Source organism: Sciurus carolinensis, chromosome 2 (genome assembly GCF_902686445.1).
Source record: "Sciurus carolinensis chromosome 2, mSciCar1.2, whole genome shotgun sequence".
NCBI lineage: Eukaryota > Metazoa > Chordata > Mammalia > Rodentia > Sciuridae > Sciurus > Sciurus carolinensis.
In genome coordinates, this window is record NC_062214.1 from 47,055,763 (window position 1) to 47,074,288 (window position 18,526).

Genomic DNA, 18,526 nt, shown 5'->3' on the forward strand with positions numbered 1-18,526 from the left:
AGACATGTCTCCTCACTGCATCCAATATGACTATGATTTCCAAGAGTGATTTTAGTCACACCCAGGGATGCAGTGGGTTTACCAAACTGGCTTCTGGAATCAAGGAACACAATTCATTAAAACAAGATCTTTCTTTTCCTCCAAATGACTTCCCAGCCCTAAATGACTTCCTCAATTCTAAAATACCTTGTTGATATTGATATCTTGTTAATATCTAGTGTTGATCTCTCTAACAGGCAAAGAACCTTTTGTAAGAAGCAATGCGAGCTCAGACGCTCCACTCTCTTTTCCCAGCCCTGGGAGTGTGAGCTTAATTCTCAGTTCCCCATTGCCACATTGTAGGATACCAGAATAGATGGCCCAGCTCTTCTGGGCTCCAGTATTATTCTGCAGAAAGTCAGGATCATTACGAAATTTGGAGGATTTGTTTTGAGTTCTGAATAATATAAAGTGCATGACATACCTTGCTTTTTACCCTTAGTTTCCAAAGCATTTCTGTGAAGATTCTTAAAAACAGTTTTGTCTTGCCTTATCCAGTTAGGTAAGTAAGAACTCAGGCTTCCAAAATCTCCCCTTTTCACTTATTTCCCAGTATTTCCAGGCAACCAACATTTGGTCTCATTCTAGATAAATGGGTAATTGCTAACATTGGCCCAGCCCCTTGGAGTCTGAGCTAGTGGCCAACTTTTCTCACATAGCGAAGTCTGGGAACTTGATTGGCTTAATGTCAACCAACTGTGCTTTTGTTCCATTTGGGCACCTTCCTTGAGATTTAGATGATTCTGGTAGACCCTTTGTGTGCTGGATGGCTACTTCCACTGTCCATGATTCTCACTCTTATTATCTCACCCCTGAATCATACTTGTTGCTTTGATTCCCAACCCTGATTCCACATTCCCTCTCATCTTACTGGTATCTGGTCCTCTATCCTTACCAGCCTCTAATGTTTAGTGCTGATTCCCATTGAAGATTTTATGATCTCAACTCAGAGAATTCAGAGATTCCTGGAGACTTGGACCAGAGAAAAGTCTTAGAGTATAGATACCTGGTCTAATCTCTCAGTACAAGAATCCCCTCTAAAGGCAGTTGGGCAGCACAGTTTAGAGCTCCTACTCTATCCTAGGCTTTATAGAAAATCAAGGAATTCAAAAATTAGGAAAATTTCAAGATGAAGCATACTCCAGTGAGGGATGCAAGCTCATAAATATATTTACACAGTACCAAATGATTGTCCTTCTTGGAGGTTATATTCATCCAGGCTATGGTCAGACATTTCCATTACAGAGGGCTCCTCTTTACTTTGGTTAGTGCATTATTAGGTGTCAGAAACTACTGAAACATTCTTCCTAATTTTAAGTATGTCTGCTTCCTTCTTCCCTCTATGTATTGGATTCAGAATTTAAGCCTAAATCAATTCATATCAGATTCCATTCTTATCAGCTGTGACCTTGAGCAAGTCTTTCAACTTCTCTAGGTCTCAATTTGTTCAGCCTTACAATGAGGATGACAAGATCCATCTGTATATGGATATTTTACAGATATTTTCTTCTCATTCTTTTCCAAGATGAGTACATAGTTGACAGTATTTCCTCAGTTTTCCATCCTCTCTCCAGCTTATGCCACCAGGTTTGTATCCCCACTATGAACACCAATGCCCTCTTTTTAAAAATTATTTATTTATTTATTTTATTTTTTACAGACTGCATCTGATTCATTGTACATAAATGGGGTACATCATTTCGAGGGGGTATGAAAAATGATTGAATGAGACAGACATCATTACCCTATGTGAATGTATGATTACATGAACGCTATGAATCTACATTGGGTACAACCAATGCCCTCCTGATTGTTAGCACAGTAAACCCTTCTCAGTCTCTCTGTGGATCTTCTGAAACCATCCAGAATCTTCTTTTTCTTCACAGGTTCACCCCTCTTGGCTTCTCTATCATCATGTTCTCAAGATTCTCTTCCTTCCCTCCTTTCTGAAAGACTCTTCTTGATATCTGTCATGCCTACTTTTTCTTAGCCCTTACTCCATCACCTATGGTTGATTCCTGGCCCCTTTTGTAAACTCTTTGACTTCATTCTGGTAAAAAATGGCAGTGGGAAGGTTACTCAGTTCTCACCCTGTGTCAGGCATTGCTTTGTACATACACATGTGTGTGTGTTCATATGTATATGTGTGTGTGTGCTTGCACACACACCCAAGGTAAGTCACCCAGAAAGGGAAGATAAACACAGGCTGTCTGACTACCTCTATTAACCAATCATCTCTAAGTGATCTCACCTCCACTGACATGTTGGCATCTCTATCAGACCCTTTAGGCTCTGAATATAATTATGCACACCTTCAGGCCCTCTCAACTTGGATGGCCTACGGGCACTTCAAGATTGATGTGGACTTATTTACTTTCTCTACAAATCCACTCTACCCTACATTCTTCTACTTGCCACTCCACCTCTTGCCCACCTTTCATAGCCTACAAAACCTGTAGCACTTCCTCTTGAATCCTTCCTTCTTCCACTCTGTGCTCTTAACCTCTCCACCCTCATCTCAGTTCCTCCAGGCTACATTTTTTTGTGTTGATTTCCAAACGTTCCCTCACTGATCTCCCTGTTTCTAGTCAGACCTCCTGCAATTTATTGTCCTTTCTGGTGCCCAAGTGCTTTCTCTGCAATTCTGTGCTCCTTGCTTAAGACCCTCCTTGGTTAATCATTACCTTTAAGATAACGTCCACACTCCTTCTCAGCTAAAATTATATTCCTGCTCCAAACTAATTGAATTGCTTGAATTCTAAGGATAATTTAAAAGGTGACCAATATTGGGTCCTCACTAGGAGCTATACCAATCTCTTTTTCTTCATTACAACTGTGATTGAGAAATTATTAATAGTTCACAAAAAGGCAAAGGGGTTTCATCAAACCAGATTCACATCAGTCTATCTAGCTCCAAAACCTGGGTGCTTCACTACCACACCCTGGAAAACCCGCTGATTGCTCGTTTGGACCACCTTCTAGATCTTCCTCACACCCTTCCAGATTGACTGAATTCTTCAAGTCTTAGTTCAGTGGTCAGCAATCTGGAAAAAAAGGTTCTTGACCTCTGGCTTCTGGGCTGATTAGGTTCCTCGTGAGTCTTGCTTTTTTGTTTTTTCCTCTGCTAAGGATTGAACCCAGGCCCTCACACATCAAAGGAAAGAGCTTTACCACTGAACTACATCCCCCACCCATTAGTCTTGCATTTATCATACTTCTTTCAGTTGAAGATTCTACCACTGATAGGCTGCACCCCTGACTTTATCTTTGCCAGAAATCCAACAATTTACCATCACAAATATACACCATCTCAATTCACTTCACCCTTCATCAGACATATACACGCATACACAAGATAATTCCTATACAGAAACACTAAGTCCTGCATTCACTCTTTTTTTTTAAATTTATTTTTATTGTAAACAAATGGGATACATCTTGTTTCTCTGTTTGTACATGAAGTAGAGGCATATTTGTGTAATCATATATTTACCTAGGGTAATAGTTTTTGATTCATTCTGTTATTTTTTTCTTCCCTCCCCCTCCCACCCTTCTTTTCCCTCTATACAGACCCTCCTTCCTCCATTCTTGCCCCCCTCCCATCCCCCATTATGTGTCATCATCCACTTATCAGTGAGATCATTCCCCCTTTGGTTTTTTGAGATTGGCTTATCTCACTTAGCATGATATTCTCCAATTTCATCCATTTGCCTGCGAATGCCATAATTTTATTATTTTTTATGGCTGAGTAATATTCCATTTTTTATATATATATATATATATATATATATACACCACAGTTTCTTCAACAATTGAAGGGCATCTAGGTTGGTCCCACAATCTGGCTACTGTGAATTGAGCAGCTATGAACATTGTTGTGGCTGTATCTCTGTAGTATGCTGATTTTAAGTCCTTTGGGTATAGGCCAGAGTGGGATAGCTGGGTCAAATGGTGGTTCCATTCCAAGTTTTCTAAGGAATCTCCACACTGCTTTCCAGAGTGGCTGCACTAATTTGCAACCCCACCAGGAATGTATGAGTGTACCTTTTCCCTACATCCTCACCAACACCTGTTGTTGCTTGCATTCTTGATAATTGCCATTCAAATTGGGGTGTGATGGAATCTTAGGGTGGTTTTGATTTGCATTTCTCTTATTACTAGAGATGTTGAACGTTTCTTCATATATCTGTTGATTGCTTGTAGATCTTCTTCTGTGAAGTGTCTGTTCATTTCCTCAGCACATTTGTTGATTGGGTTATTTGTATTCTTGGTATAGAGTTTTATGAGTTCTTTATATATTATGGAAATTAGTGCTCTATCTGAAGTATGAGTGGCAAAGATTTTCTCCCACTTTGTAGGTTCTCTCTTCACGTTGCTGATAGTTTCCTTTGCTGAGAGAAAGCTTTTTAGTTTGAATCTATCCTAGTTATGGATTCTTGCTTTTATTTCTTGTACTATGGGAGTCCTGTTAAGGAAGTCTGATACTAAGACAACATGTTGAAGATTTGGACCTACTTTTTCTTCTATAAGATGTAGGGTCTCTTGTCTGGTTCCAAGGTCCTTGATCCATTTTGAGTTGACTTTTGTGCAGGGTGAGAGATAGGGGTTTAGTTTCATTCTGTTGCATATGGTTTTTCAGTTTTCCCAGCACCATTTGTTGAAGAGGCTATCTTTTCTCCATTGCATATTTTTGGCCCCTTTGTCTAGTATGAGAAATTTGTATTTATTTGGGTTTGTGTCCATGTCCTCTATTCTGTACCATTGATCTACCTGTCTATTTTGGTGCCAATACCATGCCATTTTTGTTACTACTGCTTTGTACTACAGTTGAAGATCTGGTATTGTGATACCCCCTGCTTCACTCTTCCTGCTAAGGATTGCTTTAGCTATTCTGGGTTTCTTATTCTTCCAGATGAATTTCATGATTGCTTGCTCTATTTCTGTAAGGTACTTGCATTCACTCTTTACTCACTTGTCTATATTGGTCCAACTTCCATGGCTAGTAAGTTGAATCTCTTGCAGGATTTATCTCATTTCTATTTCCTAAAGCCTGATACATGGTAGAATGTCAATGATTGAATCTTGGGTCGATAAATAATAAATAAGAAGAAAAATAGCTAGCAATTTTGGAATGCATACAAAATGGTAAAAACAAAAACAAAACCACCAGACATTTGAGGTAAGCTCAACTTATAAAGATTTTTCTTATCTACATTGTGCTGACATGGAAGCAAAAATTCAGGAAGGTTAACCAATTCACTTGTTCCAGTGCTGGAATGATACAGGATTGGAATTTTAAACTAGTTTAACTGACATCAAAGTTTGAGTTTTTAACAGGAGGTCAGCTATCTTTTAAAAAAAGTGAAGTTTCTTTATTGCTTATCAAAATGATAGTCAAGTTTTCACCTCTCTCACCTCCTTGCCCTCTATTCCCAGGCCAAACAAACCAATATGGGTCTAACCCTTTTTTGTTTTGTCAGTATCCCTCTTTTTAAATTTTATACAAAAATTTTACAAAAATTCAAGTAGAATTTGGCCAGTATGGAAAACTACAGAATTAGTACCTCCTTTTAGCTGGATGCTACAGTTTGAAAATATTTTAACAGTTCAGACACACTGCTGGCATTTAGTGAGCATTCAGCCCACCTTAACTTCTAATTCTTATAAAAACTGAGCCAGGGTTTGGGGCTTCAGCTAGTAGTGAGGCACCTGCATAGCACGTGTGAGGTCCTGGGTTCGATCACCAAAAGCCCATTTTGAAAAAAAGCAAACAGAGGCAGACTTCAGTAATCTACTTTTTTTTTGTACTTCTCTCATCTGAAGTGCCATGATATATCTTTGATAAAATATCATCCTTGCAGGAAGACAAAACAAAACAAAACAAAAAAATCACCACATAGAAATGTGCACAACCTCAATCCATACCTCACCCCATATACATAAATACATTGAAATGGATCACAAACCTAAATAAAGAATTGTGAAAATATAAAAGAACATAGGGGAACAGCTTTGTGACCACATGTTAAACAAATATTTTTTTTTAAATATGATACCAAAACACAACATACCAAAGAAAAAATTGACAAATTACACTTTGAAATTAAGCACTGCTATGTTTAAAAAGACATTGTTAAGAAAATAAAAAGGTAAGTGACCTACAGGTAGGGAACGATATTTGTAAAATATATGTGCTACAGAATTTACTCATAATATGTAGAAACCAAGCAACAACAACAAACCTCTCAGATTTTGTTATTAGAAAACAAATAATTCAATAAAAATCAGAATAAACACCTTCTCAAAAATCATATTTGAACACATAATTATAGAAAAAGATGTTCAACATTGTTTGTCACTAGGGAAATACAAATTTAAATCACTATGAGCTACCAATATGTTCATATTAAAATGACTAAAAAATTCTAAAATACCAAGATACAGAACTTGTTAGCATTTCTGGTACAGCAACTTTTGAAAACAGCTTAGTAATTTCTTTTTTTTTCCTACATTTTTTATTGGTGCATTATAGTTGTACAAATTGATGAAATTTGTTGTTACATATTCATATATTCACACAAATAGTACTATAACTTCCATTGATAGTATTTTATCAATAGTAACAGTATAATTTGACCAATATCACTCCCAATATTTCTCACAATTTCTGAAAAGATTAAACATGTACTTACCATGTGACCCAGAAATCTTACTTCTGTTTGCTCAGGAATAACACAAAACATAAGTTCCCACAAAAACCTGAATATGAATGTTTATGATGGCTCTACTCATAATCACAGAAAACTGAAAACAACATATATGTCCTTGAAATGACAAATAGGATGAACATTCTGTAGCACATTCCTACAATGGAATACTATGCAGTAATAAAAATGACATTCAACCACATGGATTAGCTTCAAACTATGGAAAAGAGCCAGACACAAAAAAGCTACATAAATATAATTTCACTTATATGAAATTTTGGAAAAGGCAAAATTATGAGAATATAGAATAACTCAGTGATTACCAAGGACCAGAAGGAAAGGTTTGACTACTAAAGGGCACAAGGTAACTTTTTTAAGGGTGAAATTCTTCAGAACCTTGATTCTTGTGTTGGGTACGTGACTAAATGCATGACTAAAACTCATGGAACTATGCAACAAAAAGGACAAACTTTGATGTACATAAATTATATCTCAGTAAAAAGCATACTCTTGTACAGTGCAACCAATGGTGGAGGAAAGAATAAGGAGATAATTAGACAGGTAGATTACCTATAGACAACCATTCTACCAATTAACCACTTAGTTGCCTCTGATACGGATTTTGATGGGCATTTAGTGTGAGGAAAGGGAAAGGATGAATGTAAGGAACATGCTGGTTTTAAAATTATTCGATTTCTCAAAACTGTCAATATCATAAAGTACCAAGGAAGGCATGGGGATGTAACTGTTCCAGGCTCAGGGGAGATCGTAAGATGTGACAAGAGGCACTGGGGTGGGGATCCAAACAAAACATGATCAAGTCGAATTATTGATGTAATCAGAATGCTGTTGGGAGATTAGGAAAAAATACTTTGATGATAAATGCCCTGAGGTTGACCACTGTTCCATGGTTATATAAAAATATTGCTATTTTTAGAAAATAGGTCCTGAGGTATATCCTTTTATCTGTGACTTACTGTCAAATGCTTCAGGGAAGAAATATTATTTATTAAAATTATTGTGATTAAACGGGTATCACTGAAATCATTGTGTTGAAATTATTTCAAAATAAAAAATCTTTTTAAAATGTCATCCTGTAAACATACATTTAACACTGTGAGCATTGTTTAATTATAGGATGTGGGGAGGAGAAAAAAAAAGAAAGAAAGAAAAACATGGTTTTCCAAATCCCGTGAAACCTCTATAGACTGGATTCTTATGAAAATGTCAGCTCTAAATATCACTTGACAGATGTTTTTCCCAGGCTTTTTATTGGGACGGACATCAAGCTGACTTTCTCCTTCAGACAATGTCTTCCATGGTGGGCTACGGCCTCTGCAGACAGGTACCTGCCAATCACTAACACAACAATCTTCATTTTCCCCATGATCCATCAAATTAGGACTGAACTGCGTTTGTGTTAACACTTTTCCTTTTCCACTCTTTGGCGGGACCAAGTCTTTTCTAGTTGCATCCTGTTGGTCAGTCACCCATAATTTCCATCTCTTCTCCATAGTCATCCTACTGCTTACTAATACCTGGGGTGGGGAGAACTATGTGGTTTATAAGAAGGAAGATGGCATTAGCCATAGTCCTCAACTGTTGTCATAGATGTGCTGTTAATACAGGAAGAGAGAGACCTAGGCTCAGATGAAGTTTAGGGGCATGAGTAAATTTCCACTCTTTCAGCAATCACCAAATCTCGGAAGATTGATACCCTAAGAGTTCAACTTTCATACTCATATAGGTCAAATATGGATTAGGTGGCCATCTCAAGTGATGACTCAGAGGTTCAGGTTCCTTGATGTTTGGATAACTGTTATCTTCAGCAGTTTCTTCCCATAGCTGTCACTGCATGGGAAGAAAGAGGAGGTGACACATAAAGATTCATGCAGAGGTCCTGAAGTGACCCACATCACATTAGTTCATATTATTCAATATGATATCCAACTGTCACCATCAAGAGGTGGGACCTACATACTCTCCCCTTGTACCTGGGTGGCCCTTTATGACAATCTCAAGCAGCAAACATTGTGGAAGTGACCCTGCATGACTTCCAAGGCTAGATTTTAGGAGGCAGTATAACTTCAGCCTGGATCATTCTCTGTGTGCCTCTAAATGCTCACCCTTTTTTTAACATAGCCATCAGCCTGAATCAACAGGACTTTGCAACCTTACACAGGAGACCCCAGACGTAATGGAGTAGAAACAAGCCATCCCGCTGTGCCCTGTCAAACTCTTGACCAACCAAAGAATGAGAAATAAAGTCACTAAGTTTTGGGTAACTTGTTACACAGCAATAGATAACACAATAGATAATACAAAGGGCATCATGCTGGTCTCTGCCACAATTCTGGAGCATGTCCACATGAGTTGCTCATTAGGATTCTCAGACTCCCCACTGAAGTCCAATACCACTGTCACCATTGCTGTCATCATCGATCATCGTATATACTGAGGTCTCACCAAGAAACCCAAATGAACCCAAAAGGGAAAAATGCAGAGTTTTTCTCAAGTGGTTAGAGTGGAAAGGAAACTTGTTAGTGACGCACCCTGGGACTGGTAACCATAAGGAACCACCACCACCCTAGGTCAGATGAGTAAGGTGGGGGAAGTATTGCCAGAATTTGGCAGGAACTCTAACCCTAGGAAAGGAACTGTGACTTTTCAAGTACAAAACTGTGGCCCAGCAAAGAGAGAACCTGGAGAATAAATATCCAAATTTTCTCTTCTCTTCCACTGATAGTTTTTGTAGGCTAAACTCAACAGGAAACCAAAGGGCACTGGATCCTAGCTGATATGATCCACATGGATAAACATTCCAGGAGACAGTAGAGAAACAGTAAATGTAGTGAATAGATTCAGAGATGGAAATATATATATCCATTACCATCATCACCACCATTATCACCACTATCATGTTATCATCATAATCATTATCACCATCACCATCAACATTATCATTATCCCCATAATCACCATCATCCTTGGGAGACGGGAGAATTTCAGCAGGTGAACTTGGGAGAGAGAGCACGTCCATGTCCTGGGAATGGCCTGAAGAATAACTTTGGAAGTGAGTTAATAAAGAGTATGTTCTGGGAACAGGAAATATTTCAGTTTTACTGAAATTGTAGAGAAAAGCTTAAGTTGTGAAGTTGAAGAAGTAGAGGTGTCATCTTCTGGTAAGTCTTGAACACCAAGAGAGATACTTGTGCTCAGCATGATTGGAACTGGGGAGTCACTGAAGGCTTTGAGCACAGGATGACAGCATTCTTTTACTGCTCTTCAGAAACATCAAGTTTACAGTAGTGAAAAGGATAAATGGAGTCAACATGGACATCAAGTGGGGACATTATATATGGGGCCACTGTTTTAGTTTAAGTAATAAGAACCTCCCCTGTGGATTGGAAGAAGAAACAGAAAAAATAGCGATAGCAATAGATTGACAGTGTGAGACCCAAGATAGCAAAAATGAATGGCTCTCTCTATGACCAATCACTGCTGGGCGTGGGGACACCATCTGTTCTGCACTCACAAGTATTTATAGTATTTATCAAGAGACCAACGTGTGCCAGAAACTGCCCTTGACTATGTGGACACAGCGGGAAGCAGGGCAGATGAAGCACAGTAAAAGAAGGAGTGTCCCTTGGTACAAATAGGAAATTCAGCACTAAGAGCTGTCACACTGGCTTTCTTCTTCCTGGAATGTCCTTCCTCTCCTCTTCTTTACTTAGAAAACTCCTACTCACCCTTCAAAACCACTCCACGTTCCCCAAAAATTCAAATATTTGTTCCTGATTCTACCAATGCACTTTGCTCATTCATTTTGCACCTCCTTTGAGAGATAACTGGAATTTCAAGGAATAAGAAATTTTTTTTTTTTTTTTTTTTTGCGCAGTGCTGGGGATTGAACCCAGGGCCCTGTGCTTATAAAAATTAGACTAGTTGGAGAAATTTTTTTTTTTTTTTTTTTTTTTTTTTTGGTGCTGGGGATCGAACCCAGGGCCTTGTGCTTGCAAAGCAAGCACAAGAAAAATTTTTAGACTCATAAAATCTTGTGAAAGGGCTCTTAGAATTGTTGTTTAAGCTATTAGGTCAAAGCATTTGCAATGCCATATTGGCAATTTATCATGTTTGAAACTCATCATTCATGCTGTTTGGAAACATAAAGGATTCTACCCACAGCCTCTGTCCTTATCCCCACCTTGATGGAATCCTGGGGAGAAGGGTGTTATGCTTCAAGACGCCCCTACATACAGTCCCTGAGCTCACTGGGCAATTCTTCTCTTTGTCCTCTAGTCTTCACTTCCTGGACTAAGACAACAGGTGTGTGCAGGTCCAGGAACATGGGACATCAGCAAACTTAAGTTGGAATTGAGGTTTTTCCACTTAAACCCTAACAACTTGGACAAGGTCAAGACTCTGCAGAAGAATATGCTTTCTTACATATTAAGGAGGAGCAGAAAAATCTGGCTCTTGGGGTTTTGGGGAGGATTAAGTGATACAATGAATAGAAAGCTCCTGGTGCCTTGCAGGCATTAATCAAGTAGTGTGTTTTTATGGGGATCAAATAAGAGTTACATGAATAGCAAGATTATCCTTGAAACTGAAGAAAGCTAGAAGGCAATAGCCTGAAGGCTCCTGGGTGTATGAGAAATGGGGTGAGCCTGTGACCAGCTTAGCTAGAGGTCAACATCTCCCGAAGATCAACCATGGCCCAGCTGAACTTTCTTGGAACCCCCAGTAGGTAAAAAGAGACTAAATTCATGCAGCAGTTTCATCCATTCATTTATTCAGTGAATATTAATTGAGTGCCTACTATGTGTCAGGCACAGTTTACAACAGAGACTAAAACAGAGAAAACCCTTGTTGTCTGGAGGTTTCCCAGTAGTAACAGGAAACTGATGGGAAATAAACATGGAAGCAAAATATCGAAATCAGGACTGTTTTTAGGAACAATGGGGCATGGGAGGGTGAGGAGACTGGAGGCAGGACTTGTGACAAAGCTTATGTGTCCTGCAACAGAGAACATTTTCATGGAGAGCAGCCACTGCAAAGACCCAAGGAGTCTCACATCTTTCTCAGCTATGATTTGGAACTAACCTTGAGAATCAGTGGCCAGACATCACAAATATTATTCCCCCAAAACTTGCAACTCTCCTAAGGGAGATCTTCTTGAGAAAAAACTGCTTGGAGAGAAGAACAAGTAAGTAATAATGAATAAATAACCAGGCAAATTGCATATTGCATACTAGTTCTCTGTTATCAAGAGGGATACTTGCCAAGACCCCAATGGATGCCTCAAACTTCAAATAATACCATGCTCTCTTTCTGTTTTCTACTATACATACATTCATTTGATAAAGTTTCACTTATACAGAAGGTACAGTAAGAGAGTAGCAACAATAACAATTCATAAAATAGAGCAATTACAATATTACATAATATTATGTAATAATATTATGTAATCAGTTTTAAATAATTTATTAATTGTTTCTTCATGGAATTTTCCACTTAATATTTTCAGACAAGATCAGGCACATTCAGAGTCATAAGGTCATAGACTCCATTTAATATTTTCAGACTACCATTAACTCAGGGCAAAAGAAACCATGGAAAGCAAAACTTCAGATAAGAGGGGAAGTTTCCAGGTGACTAGGAAACTTCCAGATATACCCACGGTCAGTGGCAGCAATATTAGATGATCACCAAGAGAAGAACTCAGGAGGCACTCCCTAAGAAGGAGCAAAGGAACCCAGCATGTGCCTAACAGGAAACAAAAGGCAGGTGGGAAATGGAAGGTTCTAGAAATTGTGAGAAAACAGGAACCAGGATGATCAATGACTCGGTCAGAGGGAAGGTCTCCTTTTGCACTTGATGGTACAGTTCTTGGTCTTGTCCTTGGTTCCTTGCAGACCCTCCCTGTGGGGAGCACCCAAGAGTAAGAACCACAGAAAGCCCTCAGATCAACTTGAGAAGACTCCTATGTGATTCCCTGCTCCAGGTTCACCCGTTTCACCCATGTTCTCCACAGAAGCATCCAGAAAGTTCACTATCACAGTTTCACACCTTCCCCTTCTCCTGGTTCTTTCCTTATCCCCTCACTCACCCTGGTATTGGGTCCCTGTGGGCAGCTCCAGCCCATCTTCCTTGAATCACCCTTCAAACCTGACACTAGTCCACATGACGTGTTTAAAATCTGGTTGAACCACATCACCTGAGGCAAGCCTCAGACTACCCAGTGCTTAGCTCACTCTTGCCATGAAGTGGAAATGATTCCTTGGGGGTGTTTATGAAGTGCAAATGGAAAATGAATACAGAAGAATTCAGCATAATGCCTGGAACATAGCAGGTGTTCCACAAACATGGGTTCAGGACTGTTGATGGTGCTGCTGAATGGCTCAGAGTCCCCCTGATCATGCAGGCCACTCATATCTTCACCTGCTGGGTTTTCATCTTCAAAACAAAGGCAGGTTTCTGGCACCAGCCATCTTGATCTAAATATCTCCCTTTGGTTCTCTCAGGTAACCTGTTCACCTTTCCATCCTAGCACTTTGCATATGACATAGAAACTATCTGGTTCTGTATCTAAGCATCCCCTCCAGAATATAATTCAAAAAGCTGAGGGATCTTGGTATCTTGGATCTTGGAATCTTAGTATCTCTGTCACAGAACACGTAGAACTGTCCTTAGGGGTGTAGTGAGACAAAGAGTCAGAAAGAAAGAGAGAAGGAGAGAGAGAGAGCTATTAAAATTCCAAATCTACTTCCTGCTTATGTTCACCCTATGCCTTTTTGATAAAAATATATATAGATAAAATACATATATATAATGTATATATATATATTTACTTATTTATTTATATATATGCTAGGCATGGTGGTGCACACCTATATTCCCAACATCTTAGGAGACTAAGGAAGGAGGATCACAAGTTTGAGGTCAACTTCTGGCAATTGAGCAAGATCCTTTCTTAAAATGAAATTTGAAAGGGGATGGGGATTAGTTCAGTGGCAGAGCACCACTGGGCTCAGTCCCCAGCACCACAAAAATAATAATAATAATAAATATATGTGCAGATGCATATTTACATATATATAGTTCACACATAAAAAATATATATCAAATAAATAAAATATATCCTTTTCTATTTTGGTACAAATTGATCATTGTATTTCCTTAGCCATGATGTTTTAATAAACTTAAAATAGATAATTGAGCTGGTATATGTGCATGAATATGTATATGCAGTGTATAGTTGTATAATAATAGTAATTAATATTTACTGAACACCTAACTTTGTGCCAGGCAAGACATAAAGGTGTTATCTTTCAAACAAAGTCAATCATCCCGACTACCTTGCAAGGGGGATATTGATATCTTATTTTATTCTTTATGAAATAGGTCCAGAGATGTTAAGGATATGTTCAATGTTACACAGTGTGGTACGGTTTCTTTTTCTTTCCTTTGTGTTGAGTTGAATCGCATCCCCACCCAAATCTATGTTAAAGTCCTAAGTATGTAAGCAATATAGAGATGATCCAGTTAAAATGACGTCAAAAGGGCAGACCCTGATACAATATACCTCATGTCCTTATGAAAAAGAGAACTATGTGCCCAGAGACATGTTCGTATAAGGAACATGTGATGGGACAGAGACAGGAGAAACCCATGTGAAGTGACAGGTTTGCAGTGATATGTCTGCAAGTCAGAGATTGTCCACAAATCACCAAGAGCTGGCAGAGGGTCTAGAACAGATCTTCTCTCACCACCCCAGGAAGGAACCCATACTTCTAACACCCTGACTCCAAATTTCTAGCCTCCAGAACTGTGAGATAACATGCTTCTCCTATTTCAAGACATCTAGTTTGTGGTACTTTACAATAGCAGCCCCATAACATCAATAGGTTTTTTTTTTTTTTTTTTTTTTTTTCCAAAGACGTTACTTTTATCCACTGATTGCACATGTCCTGAAAAGTGTGAATTCAATTTCTGGGGACTCGTCTGCCTCTCCACTGAGTCAGGAAATCTTCAGGGAATAGTATTTTCACCCTTGTGCTCCTACTTTATTAGCATAGTTGCTGACATAAGGAAAGTATGCAAAATGTTTTTTTGTTTTCTTTTAAATTTGCAGTACTGGGAATTGAACACAGGGGTGTTCTGCCACTGAGCTACTTCCCCAACTCTTTTCATTTTATATTTTGAGACAGGGTCTTGCTAAGTTGCCCAGGCTGACCTCTAATTTGTGATCCTCCTGTTTCAGCCTCTTGAGTCACTGGGATGACAGGTGTGCACCACCACATGTGTCTCAAAATATGTTTTGATAAATTGAATAAGTGTTAAGGTTCTGGGATACAGCTTAGAAATACAGTGATTGTCTGGCATGTATGAGGTCCTGGGTTCAATTCCCAATACCCTCCTCACCAGCAAAACAGTGTTAGAGTAGTTAGAATGTTTTTATTCCATTTTAGTGTTTACACCAAATGAAAAAGTAAGTTTAGAATTAGCTGTCAGAGTAGATTTGAGATGAACTGGAGATGTGGGGAATGGGTCATGGAGCTGCTCAGACTCGGGTGATTCTCAGCAATGAGTCACATATTTCCCTGGCACCCACCACCCTGTGAGCTCCCACACCCACCTCAGGGTGTCTAGGTCAGTGAGGGATTTCATCCAGAAAATTCCACTCCATGCAAACCAAAAGTGGACTCCAATGAGTGAAAAATTTAAACCAAGAAGTACAGGTACACCATCTGACAAGTGCACTTATTGTGGGGATATAGCAGTATTTGAAAGCAGACATCTCCCAGAAAATTTGCAGATGTATGTGTGCCTCCATCTTTATCCCCATGTGATTGAGAGGGAAGGAGCTGGGTTTAGGTTGGATCTGCAGAGAAGAATATAAAAGATACATTCGCCCAACCACTGCATTGAATGTTCCCTGTTACGCACACTGCACAGAGGCCTGAGAGTTATGAGGTAAGTGAGACAAAAATGTTTATATTCTGGTTCATGAGAAAAGACTTACAGATGATATTAATAAGTTCATTGCTATAGGCTCTAAAGGTCCAGGCGCTGTACTTGGCTTTATCCACCAAGGTGGGCATCCGGTTTGGGTTTATCTTTATTTTGAAATGGACAATAGAATGCTTGTTTAAGAGGACAAACCTTAAAGGATTAGCCGGCTTGAAACATCTTTCCACTGAATGCCAAGTTAAGGTCAAGGAAGTCACAGTAACAACAGAGTCCCTATCTATGACATCCAGTGAACTAGATCTGCTAGCCTGCAAGGAGGACAGAATTGGGAAGACTCTAAGACTTCAAGGAAGGAGGTCAGTGAACAGTTTGTGTAGCAGGAAATGGGACAGAAATTAGCAATTTCAAATCAGGAGGCAGGCAACTAATTAAAGAAAATTATCAACATCTCAACCCCTCCATGCCCCAGTTCCACTTTTCCAACACATCTCAAATCATCTCTGAAAGTTAATTTCTAAACTTCTTTTTATGTTTTTTAAACACCGAAACATAGTTTATCTTATGGGAGAGAAATAAATCTAGAATTTCATCCAGGAGGAGGCATGGATTCTGTGATGTTCTGAAGGTTAAGAACAGAAACAAGATGCAGGAATACATTCCTAATGCCTGTCCACAGAGTGAAGGATGCTGAAAAACCCAGAAAGAGGTGAGTCAAGGGCTTGGACATGAGTGTTAGAGTGAAGGATGGTAAAGGAGACCAATCTGAGAGATCAAGTATTACAACAAAAGAGCTGACAATAAATATGGCACCAGAAAATACAGAGGGGAGTGTGGGGAGGGTAAGCCAGTTGCTATGGTGCACACCTGTAATCCCAGCAACTTGGGAGGTTGGGGTAGGAGGACTGTAAGATTGAGGCCAGCCTCAGCAATTTAGCAAGGTCCTAAGCAACTTCATCAAACTGTCTTAAAATTAAAAATTAAAAAGGGGGTCTGGGGTTGTGGCTCAGTGGTAGAGCACCTGCCTATTATGTGTGAGGCACTGGGTTCAATTTTCAGCACCACACATAAATAAATGAATAAAGGTCTGCCAGCATCTAAAAAATGTATATTAAAAAATTAAAAGGACTGGGGATGTGGCTTAGTGATAACCCCAGCTGCATTCAAACCCAGTACCAAAAAGAAGAAAAAAAAGAGAGAGAGAGAGAGAGAGAGAGAGAGAGAGAGAGAGAGAGAAGGTAGAGGAGAAGGAAGAGGAAGTAAGGGAAGAATTCATTTTTGATAAACCCTGGGTTTGAGGTAAAAATAGAATTCTAAGTAAGAATATCTGGCATGCTGCTGAAAAGGTAAAACTAAAAATCTTAGGGCAGGGGAAAGTTAGAAATGCTGATGGCAATGGTTATAAGGAGAGGAGATGAAGTTTCTCAGATGAAAGAGTCAAAAGAAGGAAGAGAAAGGTGAACCCTGGACCTATGGAGTTTCTCCCATGATGATATTCAGAGGTTCATCAGTTGGTTAAGGATGCAGTTGTAACACCAGAAGAAAATCAGGAGCTGTGTCATCCCAGGTAGCTCAGGGAAAAGAGAGCATCAAGAAGAAAAGACTGATCAATGGTGTCCACTACTGCCAAGGTACACATGATAGAGAGATGGCTTTTGAGTTTGTGAATCAGAGGTCAAATTTTGCAAGTGCCCTTTTAGTAAATAAAATAGCAGGGAGTGGGCAAGAGCATCCAAGCAGTAGCAAGACAGTAGCAGCCTCATACAGAAGACTTGTTCAACCAGATTGGCCATCACCACCAGGAGGGAAGTGGAGGAAGCCTAGGAGAAGAGTGTATGACTGCAGCAGACAGGAAGGTGGTCACTACAGACTCCATTCTCTCTCTGATATTCAACTGCTGAGGGATGTGAAACAAATATGTTCATGAATATGAGCTGACATTTTTTCACTTTTCATTTTGGAAATCTTCAAACATATTAGAATAGTGTATCACATTGCTCAATTCCAACCCATGGCCAATCTTGATTTGCTTCTATTGCATCCACTTTGCTCACCAACTGGTTTGTTGGCAAGTTCAGTCCAAATATTAAATCAATCACTTCTTCCTGGAATAATTCCTTGAATGCTTCCATAAAAATTACAGACTTTTGTAAATTATAGCTATATACCATTACTACTTCTAAAAAGTAAATAGTAGTTCCTGAATTGCCCCTAAGTGTTTAAATTTCTCCAATTATCTCATATCATTTGGTGGGAAGGGGGAGCTGTTTAATCACAGTCAAAATTCAAGCAAGAGTCATACGCAGAAAATCAAAGGTTGAATGTTTTTTTTTTCTCATATGCTAGAGCAAAATGAGTGGGGAGAAAGAGGGGGATCATATATTATAAAAATGTAGGGAAGATCTGCAAAGTAGGAGACCAAGAGAGAGAGAGAGAATAGGTATGGGAAAGGGGAGGAAATGCAGAATGAATTTTAAAAAATCATGCCATGTGTATACATAAATATACCGCAGTGAATTCCACCTTTATGCATGAAGGATTTTGTCAGAATTAACCCTTATGTATAACTATAATGCATTAATAAAAAGGAGGGGAATATTCAGACAAGGCCTGCACATGGAATTGGCCAACATGTACCTCTGTCTTTCCACATCTATAAATTCTTCCTCTTTTTGAGGGGGAATTGAGGATTGAACCCAGGGCAGTTTACCACTGAATTACATCCTCATCCCCAGCCCTTATTTATTTATTTTTGAGACAGGATCTCAATAAATTGCTTAGTGCCTTGTTAATTTGCTGAGGTTGGCCTC